General features: G+C 42.2%; 1 pseudogene; it reads right to left on the bottom strand.

Annotated features, from left to right (window-relative positions):
- Positions 1 to 3,469: 3,469 nt before the first annotated feature.
- LOC144707130 (mannose-specific lectin pseudogene) lies at positions 3,470 to 3,874 on the bottom strand (annotated as a pseudogene).
- Positions 3,875 to 7,113: the final 3,239 nt, after the last annotated feature.

The raw sequence follows: 7,113 nt of genomic DNA, 5'->3' as shown, positions 1-7,113 counted from the left end.
CCAAGCAGCGGAAGACTTATAACGGAATCATAATGGCATCATTCAGACATTGAATTGAAGAACCTGTGCACGGATCACATCCGTGATTTCTTGAATCCCAGAACGAGATGAGTTGAGTTGCTCAAGTGTGCAACCTCTAGATGTATCCACATGATCCTTGGTACGCCAAATCTTATACCAAGGGTGGACAATCCCATCTTGACCACTCAATTGTCTTCGTGAACTTCTTGATGCCCCTGAACTAAGACTGTTTAGAATCTTGGGATAAGGAACTCGTAGGTCATAGTCAAAGTACACTTGTCCATCCACAAGATGTCTTTGGTGTCTTACATCTAAGGACCACTTACACAACCATGACATGAATCTACTTAATTGACAGTTTGTTTTAATACCATTCAGGGATCCGTACATATCAATTTAGTGAACTCTTTCCACCCACTAAAGATCACCCACTATCTATCCTTAGTGTCTCCATACTAATGACTACGAGAATGACCATACTCATCGTATGAGTGAGCCTAGATAGTGTTATTCTCTCTGGATACTTCGATGTCCTTCTCGAGTATTCTTCCAATAAGAATATTTACAACACATGCTCAAAGACTAGTGATCTCTGTATTATGATCTCATCATAATTCACTAAGTTTGATCATGTATTCGTGGACTTCATTATACGCATCACACATGCACTAAGATGAATATCTTCTATTAGTAAACATGGAACGAAATATGAAAAGTGTGATTGGCTTGATGGCTACATATATTTCTATCATGTTTGAGTATTTTGCACAAGGCTTTGGGGGATGAATAGTAGTAGACTTTGGGGGTTGACTTGGACTAGGTTGCATTTGGGTCTTAAATGGAAGATTTTGGGTTCAAGGAGATCAAAGATGCACTTATATTTTTATTTTCTTTCCCAAAACAAGGGGGTTTGGCTGGTGGGCTTCACAAAACATGGGTTAGATTGTTTGAAACTTTGGGCTGGATATCCCTAGGACAACACAAAGAACTAGTGTCATGCAGTCAAATACTAAGCTAGGAACAATGCATGGATCGAACACGTACCAACCTCGATGTTTGGGCAGAAACGTTGAGTGACATTGCTTGTGCAACGAAAGTTTTGTGGTCAGCTTTAGATTGCTTGGAGGTTAAGAAGAGAAGGTATCGCTAGGACCCATACATGAATTAGGTCATTGTATTATAAGGATCGAGATTGCAATTTAGGCCATGGCCATTACATGAGGGAAGACCAGGGATAATACCAAAGTAACGAGGTGAGGCACAAAGTGCGCCTGGGTTAGGGTGCTCCTGCGCCTTGATGCCCGTAAGCCCGTGCGCACTTGGGGGCAACTTTGCCACAAGCATGCCCCCCGTTTGGTGTTGTGCGCCCTTGGCACATCTGCTACACCCGCGGTACTTGGTCCCAACCTTGATGCTCCACGGACCACCAGTACCCGCTCTGACGTCTTCACGCTCAGTCCACACTGGACTGAATGCTCTCTGCCATGACAATAATCTGTCATGTCTGCGTAGCTCCGCGGGAGGGGGCCATCCCGTGCCCCACAACTGCCTCGACACTCTTTGTGCACCAATGCCTTAGTCACTTGGGGGGATTTCTCTCGCCCAGTGCCCTGCACATGAACTGCATCAATGCTCAGTCGGCAACTGTTCTGACCATTAGGAGTTAATTTTAAGGAGTAACCGGTAACAAAAGAACATGTACCTGATACTCTGTTAGGGGAGTTAGCAGATAGGATTCAATCTAATTTCAATCATAGATAGGATCAAAGGTAGAAGGCGAGGATTTGATCGTAGGGTGAAAGGTTCACCTGAATCTAGCAGTTATAATGCATCATTATGGATTAGATTAATACACGGAAATTATTCGATAATCAGATAAGATTGTGTTATGACTACGAACCAATGTTACCCTTCACTTCTTTAAGAACTACTTCTCTCTTGTGTCCTCTTCCTCTCTCATTCTCCTCTATCTTTTCCTTTCTTCTTCTTCCTGATCTTGTCAGATCTTTACATCTATCAGTGAAAGTACGATCTTCTTTATACTTGGAGCGTTACCTCTCTCTCTCTCTTGATGTGGAGAGTTAACCTGATCTAAATTATCGCAAGTCCCAGTGTGCATTATCACTGTTCCGCTGTCGCAATTGTTGTTTACAGGTATTTATCAAGCTACCCAACCCCTTACTAATTTTGACGTGAGCATTCAAATCATAACGAGCCAACGGATGGGTTCGGCAGAGCGGGCACGCAAGAAACAAGTTACATAAAGTTCTAACGGACGAAGTGGATGAAAACCAGATAAAACATCTTAACTTCCTCTAATAATTACTGAGAGGGCCCATATATTTAGAGACTGTAATTGTCATGGGAGGATGCACAATCAAACCTGACTTAAAAAGAGAGTATCCACGACGGCCCCATTGAGAATGCATATCATTGCTCACCCCAGATTGCGCGCCGTCATATTTCATCAAATCAAAACCCCTGCGAATTCATCTCTTTAGCCATTAATTTTGACAGACGGAAATGACATTTCCCTTCGAGTTCGCCACAAAGCCACATTAGAATAATTCGAAGACTCGGCAAAGTAGACAAAAACATAGAAAAAGATGCACAAGTTGTCTGCTGAACGTTATAGATAAGATCACATGAGATATTCTTCAACAGTAATGACTGAAGCCGAATGAGTATTCTCTAACAAAAACGAAATCTTTGGTACTCACGGAACGACTCGACAAAAGACAATTTCAATTTCTTGGATATAATATTTTTTATTTACTCAGGGATTACGTTAAAGAGGCATTATTCAGCCATAGTTTCATTTGCCCTTGTCCTTGAGAGAGGAAGAAATAAGGCAAATCCTGATTGACTTTTCTTCAACAAAAAATCAACGAGTATCATATGGCGTACTTTCCTGGGTACTCGCGGAATGACTCAACAAAAGACCAATTTTCTACTTCTTAGATGTTAGATGTTTTCCTTGCACAATGAGTAGACTAACGAGAAAGACAAAAGACCAATTTTTTTATGGCGTAGTTTCCTTTGCCGTTGTCCTCGAGAAAGGCTGAAATAAGGTAAACGATAATTGACCACTCTCCATTAAATAACTTTTGCTCTCACGGAATCATTTAAGAAAAGACCAATTTTCATTATCTCGGAGATTACATCCTCTTCCTTTCACAAGGAATAGGCTAACGAGACCCACATAATTCTGGCGTAGTTTCCTTTGCCTTACCCTTGAGAAAGGTGGAAATAAGGTAAACCATTATTGAGCATTCTTCAACAAAACAAAATCTTGCGTACTCATTGAATGGCTCAACAAAAGGCAGACTTTCAATTCCTCGGATATTACATCCTTTTGCTTAAACAAAGAGAACGCTAACAAGAAATACATTATTCTGGCCTAAATTCCTGTGGCCTTGTCCTTCAGAAGCCGTTCTACCGCCTTTTTTCAAGCAACCTTTGTGTTGCTTTGCCAAAGCTCCGGCCCATACAGCACAAGGTTACGGTCAGGCTGGAGAACGAGGATATAACTGCCTATGCCAGTGGCAGTGTTGGATGCCCATAACGCGGTGCCATTCCCGCTGTAGACCACGAAGTTACCTTCGTTCTGAAGAATAGCAAAGCAGTTGCTGCTCACGCCAGCAGTGCCTGTGCTGATCAGTATATTGGTGTTTTCCCTCAGCACGAGATCGCAGTCCGGCTGCATGATCAACGTATAGTTTCCTTCAATCAAACCTTGACCTGTGCGGAGAACCTGACCACTCAGAAGAATGTTAGTTGCCGCCGAAGACAGAGAGAAGAGGCAAAGAAGAAGAGACGAAAGAAGAAGGGCAGAAACACGGTTGACTGCCATTCCTGGGAAGTCCGAAGAAGCGCCGCTATTTGGCTCTACTCCAAAAAACGGAGCGTTCGAAGACGTTATATATGGACAATTCGACGTGACATATGACGCCAGGATATCTAATGCAGCTAACTTGGTTTCTAACTACTTCCATGTAGACAGTCCGCAACCACATGGCTCAGTGTTTCTATAAAAGGAGTAAAAAATATCCGTAAGTGAAGTGGCCAGGCTGGGTCCGTAGTTGAGCAACCAGACAAGTGTACAGTAGACTGACGAAGTGATTTGCAGTGCTGGATCCGTCTTTAATGTTTGATGTGCTGGATCATGCTGGTGTGCCTCTTTTCACCGAGGATAATTGTGGGCTTTACGGATCTTTGGGAATATGCCCCGACTGTCAAAATAATTTGCCAGCGGCTGCCTATGAATGACAAATTAGAATATAAGCAAGAAACTTGAAATCCACTTAATGGGGTAGGCCCTTGAAGTATTAAGGAACTGAGTTGTATATAACTCTTCTTTAAAATACAATTATTAAGGAAAGAGTTTCACCCGCAGGTGGGATAAAATCTTGAATAGAACACATCAAGCTTGTAGGATTGGCCGTTGAAAGTGATAAGGAAGCTCACACGGAAGCAACGGTCGTCCAGTCTTTGAATGAGGTGGACCGTTGCTTCCGTGTGAGCTTCCTTATCGAAAAGAACACGAATCGATCGGTTAAGATCAAATCTAGGGGTTCGGAAACAAGAATAAGTGGTTAGGATTAAATGTAGAATAGGAACATAAATGCTCTCGCGGAACATTTCAGATCAGATGTTTGAAACTCTTGCGGGGCGTACAATCTTTGATTTTAACCACCATGCAGTCGCAATGTCTCTCGCTTCCTCTCATCTCCTCTCTCTCTCTCTCTCTCTCTCTCTCTCTCTCCCTCTCTCGCTCTCTTCTCTCCCTGTACTTGTTTCATCCCATACAACAAGAAGATTAGAAGATGTTATATTCGTCTCGTACAAACTTTAGAAAGACAATACCAAACATAAAGGAGATTCAAAAAGCTATATCTTCCGTAATGTGGTCGTACTCATTTATATGCAATGTGGTCGTCAGATTGACCGTAAAGTTACCTTGACGCGGGCCCACATATTTGTGTCCAGACATGTATCCGTCTAAAAAACTCTGTGATCTAATCTTTCGATGTTTGACCCGATTGATTCCGCTAGCATTGGTTCACAAACGAACCCGGACGTTGGGGTAGTCTCAGTTGATCTCTTTGTGGGGCTATATTTGAATGGGATAGAGAAAATAAGCTTCCTACCACATGGGTTGGCGCTCATTTTATTATATAATGCAAGTTTGATGCAAGTTTTGCACATGATTTTAAAGGGTATACCAAACATCCAGCAGAGTCGTACAAATCTATCCCTCGTATCACTCGATGCCTGATAAATCACTGCGATCGCTTACGCTTGGGACGATCCAATTCCAATTCTTAGGCTTGTACTCGATCAAACAGCGTCGAAAATTCTTTGTTTTAATTTATGGTTATTTGTTTTAATTCTTGGTCTTTGTTTCGTATTTTTCTGCGAGCCCGACGGACTGTTTGGGAATTAAAACGATAAACCGATTAATTTGTGAATATCCAATTGAACGTTGAATGTTTTAATTCATCGACTTCCCAGGACCGCATCTGAAATGCCTTTCATTTAATCCAGTTACGATCAGGACACCTTGCTGATTTCTTAGGATATTATCTTAAATTTATTATTTTGGAATTTTCTTCTGGAATCATTTCCAGAACGACATAACCATATCTTCTTCCTCATATAACTGGCCTTCCATATCATCATCACTGCACCATTTTCCATTCAATGCGTTTCTACGGATCCATGAGTTTGTTGTCACTAAAAAAGTGCTGAACAAAATAAACCTTTTACAGGCCAGAAGGGTATTGGTCATTCAGTTATATATATATATGGATTTTTATGCATTAAAATGGATATTTTATTCTCAAATTTGTTCATTGCTACTGATAAATGGACTTTTAGTAGTAAAAATCTACACACTTTTAGAGTCATTAAACGCATCATTTTATATATATTATCTCTATTTTACTATAAATTTGCTCTCTGTGCATTATTTCATGAAAATCCTCAATATGACCATTTTTTTATTGTTTAGTGCATGAAAGCGAGTTTTTGTTATCTCATTATAAAAGAAAAAAGTGCTTATGGAGTTCAAAATAAAAAGATATAAAAATGGGGTGTTGAAGCGGCTGTTCAAGGACAAGTCGGTGGCCACCAAGCCAGCCGCTTAGCCAGCGAGCGCACTGCGCTCAAGCCGGCCCAGCAGCCAGCTGAGGCCCACCGAACAAGGACCCCATCACAGCCATGACTGGAGTCAATCATAAGGCCCACACAAGTGAGGCCCAACAGTTAAGCGCACAGAGATCAGAGGTATCTGCGAACACAAGAGTAATTATGCTAATTCAATATGAGATATGTCGAGCCCCATTTTATAGTGTTCACCATTTTTAGAAAGTTCAATATGAGATTTTGATCCCACTCTCTCTTTCAGCTTCGTGTCGGCCCGACCAGCAAAATAATGAAATTGATCGCAGCCCAACAGGTGGCAATCATTTTGGCTCTAGGAAGAATTAATGATCAGGCTTCGAGCTGACCTGGCCCGAAGCCCGTATCATTTTGGGCCATTTTATGTATTGTCCGTCTGATCTTATCAAAAAAGATCGGATGGTGAGATCTATCCCATCTTTTTAATTTGTGTTAAATCTTTTTCAGGTTTATTAATTGGTCAATGGATGCTGAAGGGGAACGCGGCATCCATGACGGGCAAATCCAAGAGCACATAGCTGACGAGGCAACTGAAGAGGGCTGTTGACAGGGCAGGAACAAGGGTACACCGATCAGAAAGGGTCCACGGCTGCAATTTAATCGCAGCCATTGACCCAGATTGAGGAAGAGCAACTGACCGAAAGGGGGGGGCAGGCTTGTCCTTCGCCCCTTGCTGTCCTCCTCATCGGCCGGCCGGCGGAAACCACAGACAAGGTAACCACAAGCCAGTCAATGGCCGTTGGACCAATCCTACCCTTTGTGGGGGGGGGGGGATCGAGAGACTTCTCCCGACCCTTTAAATGTATTTTTTTTTGATTGAATTAGGCATCTCTCATCGCAGGAAAAAAGGGGGATGGCGAAGGACTCTTGAAGGTGACCCATGAGCTTGTGGAGGTGTTGTGACATGCC

This window comes from Wolffia australiana, chromosome 8 (genome assembly GCF_029677425.1).
Source record: "Wolffia australiana isolate 7733 chromosome 8, ASM2967742v1".
NCBI lineage: Eukaryota > Viridiplantae > Streptophyta > Magnoliopsida > Alismatales > Araceae > Wolffia > Wolffia australiana.
The sequence above is the reverse complement of the archived record's forward strand: the minus strand, read 5'-3'. Positions and strand labels throughout refer to the sequence as shown.